This window comes from Lithobates pipiens, unplaced genomic scaffold (genome assembly GCF_037356315.1).
Source record: "Lithobates pipiens isolate NorthernLeopardFrog02 unplaced genomic scaffold, aLitPip1_a1.2 Scaffold_19, whole genome shotgun sequence".
NCBI lineage: Eukaryota > Metazoa > Chordata > Amphibia > Anura > Ranidae > Lithobates > Lithobates pipiens.
In genome coordinates this window covers 82,106,155-82,122,767 of record NW_027507764.1, presented here as the reverse complement: position 1 = coordinate 82,122,767, position 16,613 = coordinate 82,106,155, and the positions used below count along the sequence as shown (strand labels likewise).

Below are 16,613 nucleotides of genomic sequence, written 5' to 3'. Positions count from 1 at the left end.
CTTATCAGAGCTTGTGAGTGGCTTAAAGGGTACTTAGCGTGTCATCTGCTATACTGACATCCTGGGTCAGCGCTGGCTTACTTGCAGCATACGTAGCATCTAATTAGGTTTTATAGATACTAGAATTTACATTTCTCTAATTTCCTATCATTTTCATCCTTCATCACCTGAAACGGGCCCACTTTCTCTATTACAGAATTGAAGTTACATGTTGAGTTTCGTATGATGCATGCGTAAACGGTGACGGGGTCTCTTTACAGGTCCACTGCCTAGTCTTACAGGAAACCTTCCTAGCCTGAGGCTTAGAGCAGGTGTCTAGGGCCAGGCTCTAGATCAGTGATCTCCAAACTGTGGCCTTTTGGTTGCCTTTATTTGGCCCTTGGGCACCATTCCATCCACTGACACCAACCATAGGACACTAATCTTCCCACTAATAAAAGTGATAGGGCACCTTTTCTTCCACTGACACCAATGAACCAGAACCATTCCTCCCATAGACACCAATGATGGGGCACTATTCCTCCCACTGATACCAATGATGGGGCACTATTCTTCCTATAGACACCAATGATGGGGCATTGTTCCTATTGCTCAACCCAATTATGGGGCACTATTCCTCCCACTAACACCAATGATGGGGTACTATTCCTCCCACTGATACCAATGATAGGGCACTATTCTTCTTATAGACACCAATGATGGTGCACTATTCCCATTCCTCCCACTAACACCAGTGATGGGGCACTATTCCTCCCACTGATACCAATGATAGGGCACTATTCTTCTTATAGACACCAATGATGGTGCACTCTTTCCATTCCTCCCACTAACACCAATGATGGGGCACTATTCCTCCCACTGTTACCAATGATAGGGCACTATTCTTCTTATAGATACCAATGATGGGGCACTATTCCTATTGCTTACACCAATGATGGGGCACTATTCCTCCCACTAACACCAATGATGGGGCACTATTCCTCCCACTAATATCAATGATGGGGCACTAATCCTTCCACTAACACCAATGATGGGGCACTATTCCTTCTACTGTGAAGATATTTGCCAGCACACCATGGAATGACACAAATAGCATCCAAACAGGTGATTAATTGCATGATCACAACACAAAGATAGTGCAAAGTTTCGGAGCCGCGCAGGGCCCCTTTGTCAGGCATGTGATGACTTGACTTGAACCAGTATCTAGCTGGTTGTTGCTGCAGCACCCAAATCCGAGAGCACATCCAGGAACGTGTGCGATGAGAATATGAAGTACTATTCCTTCTACTGACACCAACGAAGCAGAACCATTCTTCCCATAGACATCAGTGATGAGGCACTATTACTCCCACTGATACCAATGATGAGGCACTATTCCTATTACTGACCCCAGCGGTGAGGCACTATTCTTCCCAGTAACACCAATGATGGGGCACTATTCCTCCCACTACCATCAATGATGGGGCACTAATCCATCCACTAACACCAATGATGGGTCACTATTCCTTCTACTGACACCAACGACGGGGCTCTATCCCTCCCACTGACACCAATCATGAAGCACAGTTTTGCACACTGACACCAAGGCATTTTCTACTCATACCGGCCACAGTCTGGCCCCACTAAGGCCCGGAAGACAGTAAACCAGCCCACTGATTAGAAAGTTTGGAGACTCTGCTCTAGATAATTAAGTGGTTCTGTAATTTGCCCATATTGGATGGAGTAACATGTTCGCTTTACCATATTTATCTGTTAAAGCTCTGTTCGGACATTGCTAGTTTTTACCCCTGAGTCTTGCTCAACTCATCCTGTCCTACAGCCCAGTGGATTTCCAATGTACGCAATACACACTAACACTGGAAGTGGCCTGGAGAATATTTTGTTACCAGTATCTGAACACACTGATGCTGTGTCTTCAAACCAGCTACCTAAAAGCAATAGCTATAATACTGAAGCCTGTTTCCTATTGTTGCTGATCCAGATTTTGTGACCATTCTCCCGACTTCTGCCTTCTCGTTACCAACTCAGAGTGTCTGGCAACTTTAACTCTGCTTGCTGCCTGCCAAGACCACCCCACCCGGGCACCCCGGCCTCAACTTGCCCACTCTCTCACCTCCATCCTTGTTTACTGCCTACTCATTGATGCCCTGGACTGTGACTACTTTTTACATGCCACCTGCCAAGACTCTTTGGTTGAGCTCAACTATCCTCTCGTCTACTGTATGCGCACCACACCCTCAGTGACCTGGTACCACAGCACACAGTAAACTCAGCTACACCATCAGGAGCTCTTGTAAAAACTGGCTGATACATTCTGGCATATGGTATGGGCCTGCCCTAAATTTCTAAACCTACTGGGAACATGTAGCAGGGAAACTGAGCGAACTGCTGCGGACTCTGGTGCCAAGGGAACCAATGGTGCCCCTGCTGAGCTACTTGGGAGAGGTTGAGGGGGACAGATATACTAAACTCTGCATTACTTTCTCACTATTCAGTGCCAGGAGGGAGATAATGATCCACTGGAACTCAGCCGAACCCCCCACACTGAAATCCTGGCAAAAGGCGGTTGATTTAGTACTCCCTCTGTACAAGCTCACCTACGAGAACAGGCAATGTCTGGCTAAATTTGACAAGGTGTGGGCTGCATGGGTGGACGTGAGTGGGTGAGGAGCCAGAGAGGTGGGGGACCAAATGAGGGATTCCCCCCCTTTTTACGGAAGGGGGTTATCACCCCCCCCCCTTTCCACCAGGTGACACCCGATCATGCCAAAGGAAATCATTCTAATGCACTGGCCGGGAGGCTGTTACCCCCCCCCCCCCCCCCCCCAGGAGAGAGAAATCGAGTGCTCTAGGGATGTAATGGGTCGGATCTAGATGGGAATTTAATTGGGAATCATCACTGGTTGAGAAATGGTAGAAGTGAATCAGAAACAATTCAAATTAGTTCTTACACTCCTGATAGCCGCAAAGCAGACTATAGCCAATGCGTGGAAAACAGATGTGGTGAATATTGCAGAAACCAAACATAGAATGAATCAATCTTTCATCCATGCTAAAATGGACGCTATAGATAAAAACCAGATGACAAAGTTTGATATCATATGGAAACCCTGGATTAAATATTATACGTCAGATAATATTGACAACCGAGTTTTATTGTTATGGTGATTAAGATTTTTTATAAAATTACAGCATTAGATGATATATAAAACCTCCTCCGGAGAATTATTCCCTCCCCTTCCCCTCCTATATACCTTTTATGTTCTTCCCTTACTATATAATACTTACTATAAACATACCGTACTTTAGAAGTTATGGTCAAAACTTTAAAATCATATATTTTCTTTTAGACATATTTATATTTTCTTGGGATTAAAATGTTTAAAACTCAGCTATAAGAATGTTTTCAAATTCTAAAATATATAAGGCCATTTATTGTCATTCCCACGAGAATATCTTGAAATTCTTCTTTGCTTTGTATCATCCGTACTTCAATATGTCTACTTTTTATTTCTGGTATCACATAATTTGTCTTATATTCTGTACATGTAATTTATTTTAACATAAAATAAAAAATTTTGAACGAGAGAAATGGTAGAAGTTATATTTTGTATGGATCTGTAGGATGCTAAATATGGATATATCAAACAGATACTGTAACTAAGCAAGATTTGATGGTCGAAAGCTGACTGTATTGTGATACTGATTTGTTCAATAAAAACTTTTCTGTTAAAAAACAAACAAAAAACTTGTTGATGCATAGACTCCGCTGCTTAGGTGAGCTTGTGTTTCCTGCCAGGGGGTGGTCAGAACAGTGTCTTCCACTCACCTTGCACTTTAAACCACTGCCGGTCTGAGACTCCTGTGCAAATTTTAATTATTAAGCAAGTCAAAACTAACACATGCTGCTGACAGCCTGCTGGGTAGAGGAGCAGGCTGATCCAAGCTGCTGAGAGAAAGGCTTGGGTGACTTTAGTGTAATCACTCCACAGCGCCTATAACTATAGAGGTTAGTAAGGGCTGCTTGTGAATATGTAAATACTTGAATGTTCATAGCCTGGGCTCAGGTTCACTTTAAGAAGTGAGAAGAGGGGAGTAAGTGTGTTCAGGAAAGAACGTGTGTTCCCCTGAGTTAGATGTGGGGGCTTGCTCTGAGTATGTCAAGTGAGGTTCCTGTTCTGATATGAAACATAAATCTGCACCCAAAGAGACCCGTGTTGGCACCTGTTGTGGATGAAGTGCTAGAGAGAGAATTCAAAGCTGAGCAATTGATGTAAAAACCCCTGCCAGTTTATATCTTTTTTTTTACCATCTGTGCCTCATTGGAGAGACTTCCCTTCACTTCCTGTCCTATAGCCAAAACAGGAATTCCCTCCAAAGTGGATATCAACAGAACTAGTGTCTCCATTGGAAGATTTCCCCTTTATTACTGTTCTGGGAGCAATCCAAAATTTGGTATTTTTAGGGTCCTTTCACACGGGACGGATCCGTGATGATCCATCCCATGAACATCCGCTTGCTCAGCGGGGATCGCTCCATCAATCCCCGCTGAGCAGGAAGATGACGGGTCCGTCTCTGCACACTGTGGAGGGATGGGCCTGTCAGAGTGCCACTCTCCCCTATGGGAGATACACTACAACACATTACATCACTTCCGAATTCTTATTCTGTTGTACGAGAATTTTCTTACTTTAGTAACCTATTCATTTTCAATATGGAGATTTGCATCCAAAAAAAATGGACGATTATTTGTCCGATAATCTCTTCGTGTGTACTAGGCTTAACTAGGAAATAGACAGCAATGCAAACCGGACAGGCTGCCCATCAATTGCCTCTCACAGTCCCTCAGAACTGTTTTACTGAGAAGGTATCAAGGATTTTTATCCCTTTTGAGTGGTGTTCAGCAAAGCCTGTCAACAAAACTATCAGCCTGCATACTTTACTGCCTGTCATCTCCTTTAGTACTTTTATCACATACAGTATGGCATCCCCTGCATGTCCTTAGATGTGAATACCTGAGTTAAAGGTCCCAATGCAGGAAAACTTTTTAGCGAAGCAAGTTTCCTAAATTAAACCCAACCTACAGCTCCCTGCCAGCAGAAAGAAGAGACCAGCAGGCAGCTAGAGGGGAAAAAAACACATCTAATATAATCCGATCCGAGCTGAGTGTCAGGGCGGATGGAGGATGATAGCGCAGGAGGTGAGGAAGGAAAAGTCCTTGATTAAGTATCAGGCTAAAGGAAGAAATGGTCAGGATGATAAGTCCTATCCAGATCCGAGGTCTCCCACACACCCCCACCTCGTGGGAAAGGAAGGGTGACTGCTGATGGAAAACGATGATGATACTGGTCATCTGTAAATGTAATCAAAGGACTAAAAGTAGACCTAAAGATAACAAGGTGCTTCAATGAAAACAGCTACTTAGAGCATTGACCAGTATGTATGTAAAAGGTCCTCCAATTGATTAAAAAATAACATTGCACGTCTCTTCTGCAATAATGAGCTCCTCGTTTTTTTATAATTTAATTTCCCTCGTTTCCAAGCACGTTTCTAGGATGTCTAGATATTTGGGGGAGGGGGGGTATTTTTTCTTTAATTTCTCTTATCCATCATCCTTTTATTAACTGCCTAATTAGACTTAAAAAAAAAAAAAAAAAAAAAAAAAAAACATTTTAATGACAAGATTTGCCAACCTCTTACCCCTTTCATGTTTTTGCACCTTAGAAGTTACGGTGCAATTCACTATTCATTTATTAGCGTGATGTTTCTGTCCGCTGTATCAAAAGCTGGAAATGTAAGTAATAAGTAAGCTGTTACTTTAACCAGACTGTTATTATTTTGTAGAATAAATAGACGTCCCTAAGAGGGATTGAACGGCTAAGCTCATTTTGATAACACTCACTGATCTGAGCCTTTGCTTTGTATACATTAATGGCATTTCTTCGGCTACGCTAATCCGGACTCTCCTTTTTTTTCTCTTGTAAAAAGTACATTGTATCAGCTCTGATCACCTTATTTATATCACTTCTGCTGTGCTGGTATTAATAGGGCTCCTTTGTGATAGGTATTCAGACCCAATCTTGGTGAGGAACAAGAAGACAATCTACCAGGATTAACTTCACAGTCCCTTATTGTCTGCCCTGCGGTAACGCTATTTTCAATGCATTCTGATTTGAGGTTTCTCCATTGTACTGAGCAGTGTGAGAGCATTCTGATCCTTCTACAGGAACTATTGATGTTCTGATACTCAAAATCCCCATATTCTATCTGCTTCCCAATGTGATTGGTACATGTTAGATCAGTGGTCCCCAAATTGTGGCCTGTGGGCCAGACGTGGCCCTTTGTTTGCTCTTATCCAGCCCTTGGGCACCATTCCATCCACTGACACCAACCATAGGGCACTAATCTTCCCACTGATAAAAGTAAGGGGGCACTTTTTCTCCCACTGACACCAATCATGCAGAACCATTCCTCCCATAGACCCCAATGATGGGAAAATATTCCTCCCACTGATACCAATGATAGGGCACAATTCTTCCTATAGACACCAATGATAGGGCACTATTCCTCCCACTGATACCAATGATAGGGCACTAATCTTCCTATAGACACCAATGATGGGACACTATTCATATTGCTCACACCAATGATGGGGCACTATTCCTTCCACTGACACTAATTATGAGGCACAATTCCTCCCACTAACACCAATGATGGCGCACTATTCCTTCCACTGACACCAATGGTGGGGCACTATGGGGCATTTTCTACTCCCACTGGCCACAGTCTGGTCCCACTAAGACCTGAAGGACAGTAAACCAGCCAATTAATTTTAAAAGTTTGGAGACCCCCGTGTTAGATGGTCTAGTTGGAGAAGGGTAAGATAGACCCTATACACATACACAATGGGGTTTATTTACTAAAGCTGGAAAGTGCACAATCAGGCTCACTTCTGCATAGAAACCAATGAGCTTCTAACCCCAGATTGTTCAATTAAGCATGGTAATAAAACCTGGAAGCTCATTGGTTTTTATGCAGAAGTGAGCCTGATTTTTCACTCTCCAGCTTTAGTAAATAAACCCCATTGCGTACTTAAAAGTGGGGTATGTCTGTAGACAAGTGTTTCTCAACTTCAGTCCTCAAGGCGCCCCAACAGGTCATGTTTTCAGGATTTCCTTTAGATGAAATGGCTGTGGTAATTACTAAGGCAGTGAAACTGATAAAATCACCTGTGTAAAATAATGGACAGCCTGAAAACATGACCTGTTGGGTGCCTTGAGGACTGGAGTTGAGGAACACTGCTATAGAACAGCCTTTCCCCAACAGGGTTCCTCCAAAAATTGCTAAGGATTCCTTGAGCAGATTGATCTCCTGCCCCCAGCGGCATGAGAGAAGTTACTATCAATATGAGAGGGCACTACACTGACCACTAAGTATGTATGGGGTATTTTTTCCATTGATCACTATTGTAACAGGTAACAGGGTGCCTTCTTCTAGTCATCATAGGGCTATATTTAGACCTTGGGGGTCCTGGAGCTCTTCAGGCTGGGGGGGGGGGGGGGGGCCTCATACACGGAGTTTGTTTCAATTCTCAATGGCATTCAAAATGCATGACACAACATCATTTGGAGGTCACGAATACGCATGCACAAGTCATAAGCTCAGTAAATATTGTGAAGCTCTACTTATTTCCATCATCCAATCATATGCATAAAAATGTTTTTTTTTTTTTTTTTCCTGATTGGGTATTCTTTGTGAAGTTTTGCCTCATTTACATTTAATAAGAAAAAAAAGAGTGCCACTGCACTTATAGAATGCACAGTCTATTTGCCTTTAGTAAATCAAGAAAACAAGAAAACTTTTACAGATGATAGAAGTAATTATTATTTCCCAAGATTTAATAAAAGAAAGCAATTTGGATGAATATATTCAGTATATATATATATATATATATATATATATAGATATCTATATCTCTCTCTCTCTCTTTCTCTCTCTCTCTCTCTCTATATATATATATATATATATATATATATATATATATATAAAGACATCTATATATATACATATATATATATATATTTTTTTTTTTTTGTACTCATTTTAGGGAAACCAAATGCATAAAATGTGTATGTAAGAAAGAACAGGCTCAGGAAATCCTCAGGATTCTCTCAGTACAGACTGTACTATCTCCTGAACAAGCACCCGTCATCATTTACACAGTATGTGTTAGCTTGAATTTGGCTGCCATGGTCTAGCATGCCATCCCATTCAAGACAAGCTGCGAAGACTTGTCACGATGACTGAATAATTTAGAGTTGAGGAGATGACAGGCTAGTACACCGCTCAACTCTCCCACCCGACAAAGTGTGGGCTGAACATACGCTGGTGAATTCTACGATGTTACCGAGCTCCCGGCAGTATACAGAAAACAGAAGGGGCCCTATATATGAGCTATAATTAATCCCCCGCACATGTGCCACAAATTGATCATTTGTCTACGGAGAAGAGGGAGTGATTGTTTATTCGTTTGTTACATTGCTAAGGAGACCTTTCAGCATTTGGGCCTACTCAGTATTCTTTACCGGGATAACAAATGTGGGTGCAGCACTACAAACAAGCTTACATTTTAAAGACGCGGTTATGCTACAAACTATTTTCTCAATTATTTATATTCTTTATAATAATTTTTAGCAATATTTTCTATGCACTTGTGACTTATGCCAAGGCATAGGTCGCATGACAAGTTGATAATGCATCATACATACTAGGAGGAGTACAACTGGGGGAGTCAATGTTGGAGAAGGATCTGGATATTCTGGTAGATCATAAGCTTAAAGTAGAATTATAGGTAAAACGTTTTTTTTTTTCATTTTGGATAGATCAAGGGAGATTTATAACCCCTGTCAGATTTTTTTTCCTGCCATCTGTGCCCCATTGTGACAGTTTCCATGCACTTCCTGTCCCATAGCCAAACAGGAAGTGGGAGGAAATCCCAGTAAATCAAGGGAATTTCTTGTTCACCCCATGTCACCGGAACTAGTGTCCCTATTGGATAATCTCCCCTCTATTACTAATTTCTTTTACTTTCACTTTCAATGTTAAAGAGGAGTCTTCTCCCCCTCCTGTGTCACATTTGCCACCTTTCAGGGGGAGCAGATATCTGTCTAATACAGGTATTTGCTCCCACTTCTGGGCATAGATAGCCATAGTATCCGTGGATATTTACGCCATGTCCAGTGCCTACTCCGCCCCCCCCCCCCCCCCCGCTGTCTTCTGGGAAACACACAGGTCCCAAAAGACAGCAGGGACCAGTGGGATCATGACTTGCGCAGTAGGGAACCAGGCTGTGAAGCTGCAAAGCTTCACTTCCTGATTACCTTACTGAAGGTGGCGGCACCTCCACCCGAGAGCCGAGGGACACATCGGCTTCAGGTGCAGACATTGCGGGCACCCTGGATAGGTAAGTCTCCATATTTGCAGCTGCAGTATTTGTAGCTGCAGACTTTAACAAAAAAAAAATTGGCGGAACTCCGCTTTAATGGTAAACTGGACAAATAGAGATGGCATATCTCCTTAACGGGGGCACAGACAGCAATGAAAACTGTCAGGTGTTCTAATCCCCATGATCAACATGTATAAATACATAAGGGGTTCATATAGTGAACTTGGTGGAAGGTGAAACAGCGACTAAAAGGTTTTTCTCCTTAAAGCGGATGTTCACACAAACATTGAACCTCCGCTTTTTGGAACCCTCCCCCCCTCCGGTGTCACATTTGGCACCTTTCAGGGGGGGAGGGGGTGCAAATACCTGTCTAAGACAGGTATTTGCACCCACTTCTGTGCCACTTCCCGTCCCACCACGCTGTCTGCTGGGACACGCACAGCAGGAAACATTTCGATTGTGCAGCGTGACTCGTGCATGCGCAGTAGGGAACCGGGACGTGAAGCCGCAAGGCTTCATTTCCTTATTCCCTTAATGAAGATGTCGGCGGCAGTATCCGAGGACCGAGGGACGGTTCGGTTTTAATGCATTAAGGTATAAAACTCCTTAGAGTTTAGAACCTCCTTTTTTCTTTTTTTCTTTTTGCGGTTTCCTAAAAAAACTTGATTCAAGGCATGCTGGTAATGACAACTGTCACAGTTGCTTGTGCTTTTGGCTGAACTGTCAAGCCATCAAATGACTTATGTCATCATAACTGATCACATGTGCAGCACCATGTCAACTGCAGATTAATCAGAGGCTAAGATGGCAGCTTCCTTGGTTGTAAAGGAGGGGAAGGTTTAGTTCCACTTAAATTAAGAAATAAAAGAAGAAAAAAGAAAAACTCCTCCGTTACGCAGAGTGCCACACTGAGAATATAATTAGCCCAGGGATCGAACGTATTCCAGGGTCTTAAATTAACAAGCAAAACATCAGCCATGCCAAGCACTTCAGGCTCCCTGAATAACTTACGGGCGCTATGGCAACTTGGCGCAGTGACTTTACGCAGTCCCGTGTCCCTGCACAGATGCGCCATTAACAATGTATTATACAAGCGATCTCTTCTGCATATATTACACATTCCCCGTTCCTATCTGCGGGGAAACTCCAACAATGCAAAACGATTATCATAACAGCGATACACACTGACAAGGATTTTAAAATGGCCTGACATTTGGAACTTCCTGCCATTTACATGAGAACCTAAATGTTCCATTTAAAGAGGGCCTGTCTGGGCATTTTATCCAACCACTTAGTCCTATACCCCATCCAAGTTCTCAGAACAAGACTATTTTTTTTTGTCCAACGATTGACCCCACCAACATATAGGCAATGGAAAAATACTGTTAACTCTTTACTAGAAAGAGAAAAATGTGCCTATCAACACAGGGGTTCCCACACCATTGTCATAACAGATGGGAGGCTTGTCTGCACCCCCCACCCCAACCAGATTCAAGATCAGCTCTTATAGTAGATAGATACCCTATAGGATTCTTAGTGGATGAGTGCACTTTCCGATAAAGTATCCAATCTTCCCCTGCCCCAGATGTATACATATTGGAATATGACAGTCATGGCCTGCTGCAATGTTCCATTCAGGTACGTATGTGCTGTATCTCAAAGTGCACTTATATTTAAAGCTGAACTCCAGGCATAAAAACTCTCATTCAAACATATTAGTCAATAGCCACAATGGATATAAATCCACTTTGTGGACCCAAATCCACTTTGCAAACCCAAATATTACCTTGTAAAAGTTGCAGTGACATCATCACTGTGCTGTGCATAGCTTGTGCAGAGAGCAGAGCTGTGGGAGGAGCCCAGCAAACTCCACCTACTACAGGCTGCCTGTAGAAAACTATAGGAGGGGGTGGAGACAAGTTCATTGTCATTTATACAGCAATCAGTGCTATACAAATGCACTGATTCCTGTGTAAATGACACTGGCAGTGAAGGAGCTAACCAGGGGGTGGCAGTGTATGGGTTAAGTGTGTCCTAGGGGCGTGTTACTAACTGTGGGGGGCTGGGCTGTGTGTTAGTGAACACTGATCTCTGCTCCAATCACATGGAGCAGAGATCAGTGTCACTTGTTGCTAGGCAAAACGGGGAGATGCTGTTTACATTGGCATCTCCCCATTCAGCCTCCCCATGAGATGATCGTGGGTATCCCCATGGCGATCGAGTCTGCGGGACCCGCGACCGGACTCACGGTGGTCCCGACTGGCACGGCACGCATGCGCTGGCAGGGCGGCAATTTCAAATGGACGTACCTGTACGCCAGTTTGCCTGCCCCTGCCATTCTTCCGACATACATCGGCGTGCGCCGGTCGGGAACTGGTTACGGTGGTTGTAAACCTCAGTCATGAAATATGAACAAAGCATATCCCTTTATAGTGTGTACTTGTCTCAATCCAGAGCACTAATGCCCTGTACACACAACCGGTTTTCCCGTCGGAATAAACTCAGAAGCTTTTTCCAATGGAGTTCTGACGGAATTCCTCTGAAACTTGCGTACACACGATCACACCAAAGTCTGACCGTCAAGAACGTGGTGACGTACAACATGTATGACAGGACTAGAAAATGGAAGTTCAATAGCCAGTAGCCAATAACTTCCGTTGCGTATTTGCTTTAGAGCATGCATAGTTTTTGGTCCGTCTCAGAACAGTGTACAGACGAACGGTTTTCCTGATAGGAATTGGTTCCGTCGCAAATATTTAGAACATGTTCTATTTCTAGGTCTGCCAGAATTTTCAATGTAAAAAGTCAGATGAGGCATACACACGATCGGAATATACGATGAAAAGCTCCCGTCAGACTTTTTCTGGTAGACATTCCACTCGTGTGTACCCGGCATAAGTGTCATTTCTGTCTGCAGCCCTATTCCCTGTGATCAGCATGACACCAAGAGAAACAAGGTGACTGGGGAGGGACCTCCAGCCTCAGTTCTGTTCCTGCGTGGTGTGTGAAGGGGTGTGTCCCTTCCCTCTAAACCAGTGGTCATCAACCCTGTCCTCAGGGCCCACTAACAGGCCAAGTTTGCAAGATAACTGAAATACATCGCAGGTGATATCATTTTCTGCTCAGTGATTGCAGTATTCTAGTCTGCATCTCCCCAATGTAATACATACAAGGTTGATGACCACTGCCCTAAACAGCTCTCAGAGCTATCCTCACTGAGCTCTGCAGAGTGTAACTTCAGGCCTCCGCCCCTTTTTTTCTGAAAGCTCAGACAAACTTGATTAATTCTTGACTGTGGACGGATGTAGAGCGGAGAAGACTGCACATTCTTACTGTGGGCACCCGGCTGTGGAAACCCCTGCGCATGCGCGAGCGGCTCTGCGCGCCCGTGATACGCTGCACAGTCATCTGGGACATGTGACAGGTCCCAGATGACTGTGCGACGCCGAGGGGAAGTGATGTCGCCAGCCCGGGCAATGAAGGAGGCAGACTACGAGGAACACCCTAGCAACAGGCATTTAGAGGTGAGGTAAAAAAAAAAATTCCAATTCTTTTTTTTTTAATTTGTTTATGAATTTTAAGCAATTTTTTTTGTGGTAACACCACTTTAAGGACCGGAAGGATTTGCCCTCTTATTGACCAGGCCATTTTTACCGATACGGCACTGCGTCACTTTAACTGACAACTGCGTGTCCGTGTGACGTTGTACCCATACAAAATGCATGTCCTTTTTTTCCCACAAATGGAGCTTTCTTTTAGTGGTATTTAATCACCTCTGTGGTTTTTATTTTTTGCGCATTAAACAAAAAAAAGCAACAATTTTGAAAAAAAACTATATTTTTTACTTTTTGCTATAATAAATATCCCCTCGAAAAAAAAAATTTCTTCATCAGTTTAGGCCAATATGTATTCTTCTACATATTTTCTGGTAAAAAAAAGATCGCAATAAAAGTCATAGCATCTACAAAATAGGGAATAGATTTATGGCATTTTTTTTTTTTTTTTTTACTAGCAATGGAGGCGATCTGCAATTTTCTGTGGGACTGCAACATTTCAGTGGACAGATTGGACACTTTTTTGGACCATTGGCACTTATACAGAGATCAGTGCTATAAAAATGCACTGCCTACTGTGTAAATGTCACTGGCAGGAAAGGGGTTAGCACTAGGGGGCGATTAATTGGTTAAATGTGTTCCCTGGGAGGTGCTTCTTACTGTGGAGGGATGGGACTGATTGGAGGAGGAAAGAGATCGCTGTTCCTATTCACTAGGAACACCAGATCTCTCTCTACTCCTCTGTCAGAATGGGGATCTGCTTGTTTACATACACAGATCCCCGTTCTGGCTCTCTGAGGAACGATCGCAAGTGTACGGCAGACATCACGGCCCCCAGCCACGCACATCGGCTCCGGCGTCGTGCCGCAGTCGGGCACACGTGTGCCCCCCATCACTGTTAAAGCGGCTGACGTACACCTACATCCGTGCCAACCTGCCACAGTATAATGACGGTGGCTGGTCAGCAAATGGTTAAAGTTAATGTAACCCAAATTACAGAAATCTCATATAAGTATTAATATCTCATATTAATGTCATTTCAAAAGTTATCTTTGTGAATTTACAGCTTTCATTAAAATAACACCTGGTGATCCTGCCATAAAGGCTTTTGCTGAGGCACTTCCTGTTATAGGGTGACAACACTCTGCCCATCTCCTGTGTGGTCATCCTCTCACATCCTTCCCATGGTGACAAGGTTTCATTGCAAGAGTTGTTTTTGTGTAATTCCTGGAGATGGGCTTTAATATTAATAAGGATTACAAGTGATACCTTATAGCAATATAACTCTATCTCTAAATACAATATATTGTCAAAAGTATTGGGACACCTGCCTTTACACACACATGAACTTTAATGGCATCCCAGTCTCTGGCCATAGGGTTCAATATTGAGTTGGCCCATCCTTTGCAGCTATAACAGCTTCAACTCTTCTGGAAAAGCTGCCCACAAGGTTTAGGAGTGTGTCTATGGGGATGTTTGACCATTCTTCCAGAAGAGCATTTGTGAGGTCAGGCACTGATGTTGGATGAGAAGGTCTGGCTCGCAGTCTCAAAGATGTTTTATTGGTTTGAGGTCAGGACTCGCTCATCCATGTCTTTATGGACCTTGCTTTGTGCACTGGTGCACAGTTATTTTGGAAGGGGCCATCCCCAAACTGTTCCCACAAAGTTGGGAGCATGAAATTGTCCAAACTTTCTTGGTATGCTAACTAAGGGGCCAAGCCCAACCCCTGAAAAACACCCCCACACCATAATCCCCCCTCCACCAAATGATCTGGACCAGTGCAGAAATAAAGATTCATAAAGACATGGACGAGTGAATTTGGGGTGGAGGAACTTGACAGGCCTGCACAGAGTCCTGACCTCAACTCGATAGAACACCTTTGGGATCTTCCACATCAGCGCCTGACCTCACAAATTCGCTTCTGGAAGAATGGTCAAACATTCCCATAGACACTCCTAAACCTTGTGGACAGCCTTCCCAGAAGAGTTGAAGCTGGTTTAGCTGCAAAGGGTGGGCCAAGTCAATATTGAAAACTAAAGACTAAAGAATGGACTTTAGAGTTGAAACCGTTATATCTGCAAAGGGTGGGCCAACTCTATAGTGAACCCTACGGACTAAGACTGGGATGCTATTAAAGTTCATGTGTGTGTAAAGGCAGGTGTCCTAATACTTTTGAAAATATAGTATATATATATATATATATATATATATATATATATATATATATATATATATATATATATACATACACACACAGCAGATTTTTTAAGGCAGTGAAGTGCAGGTTTATTTCCTAAGTCCATCACGTCTTTTGTCAGCTGTCACCTCGGGGGACACTTCACACTTCTTTCTGAACACGCTATTCCTTGTCTCTTAGAGCTTTGTAATTTTTCTGTACTGCAGGCTGTGTCCTCTGCGCTCCATTCATCACCATCACCACTTACTGACTTTCTGTGCTGCGGACTGAGTGTCCGGATTGTTCCTGGCGGAGGGGTTCATGTCACAGGGTTATGGAAAACTGTCTGGAAGCTTAACTGTTGCCATAGTCAATAGATTACAGTCCTTTATATATTGGATAGGGTGACAATTTAATGTCTATGTGGCAGCCTGAACACCGGGTGAGGACACATTGAATGATTACGTGTGGCGTCCAGGCACAGAGCTGCCGTCCTTGCTTTCACAGAATACACCAAAGCTTCTCATTCTTCACAGCATACACAAAAAATGCAATTTTCTTAATGAGAGTTCATTAATAATCTTGATTCTGTGTATGGTTTAAAATGATAGTTAGACATGGGGGCAGCCATGTTTGCTTGATATAGTTACAAACTCTTATTATTATTCAGTAGTCTGCACAGTAACTACCCTGTTTCCCCAAAAATAAGACCTAGCGTGATTGTCGGTGATAACTGCAATATAAGCCCTACCCCCCCAAATAAGCCCTAGTTAAAGTCCTTGTAGGTCTTATTTTCAGGGTAGGGATTCTTTTCGGGGAAACAGGGTAGGGTTTATTTGGGGGGTAGGGCTTATATTGCAGCCATCACCGACAATCACGATAGGTCTTATTTTCGGGGAAACAGGGTATGTAATGGTTACCCATAGCAGCTCTAACTAGAAAGTCCTGTGTAAGCTCCATGTTGGTTTGCCCCACACCCATGTGACAATGTCCAGGTCCCTGTGATTGGCCACGGGGGTGCTATGTACATACAGCATTGCTAAAGGTGAGATTTTTGTTTAGAGTAGGTCAATTTGTGCAGACTTGGCTGGCTGGTGTTTTTTTTCTGGGTTGGGCAGAGATCCAGGGAGAGCTGGATGACTCACAGGCAGCATCACTGAGACCTCCCCTCTATTTATAGAATGTGCTGGAACCTTCTAGAAAGATTGGAAGAGAGGTAAGGTGAAGCTGCCTAGAGTATTCTGAGGGCCCTGACCAATTCCCAATTTGGATTGGCAGGGGACAGGACCCCTCAAATACTCTGGGTCAGCCCAGCTTGGGGGGAGTTTTCCGGGTGGATGCTGGAGATGGAGTGTTAGGCTGTCGTGGCCTTTGAGGGAGCTTCCCAGTCTAGGGGGGGGTGACCTTGGCCCTTGGCTCGGGTGCAGACCTTCCC

General features: G+C 43.5%; 1 protein-coding gene across 11 annotated transcripts in view; it reads right to left on the bottom strand.

The window, feature by feature from the left end:
- KIAA1217 (KIAA1217 ortholog) overlaps positions 1–16,613 on the bottom strand; it is a 954,123-nt gene that overhangs the window by 281,988 nt on the left and 655,522 nt on the right. The gene's annotated exons all lie outside the window — the stretch shown is intronic.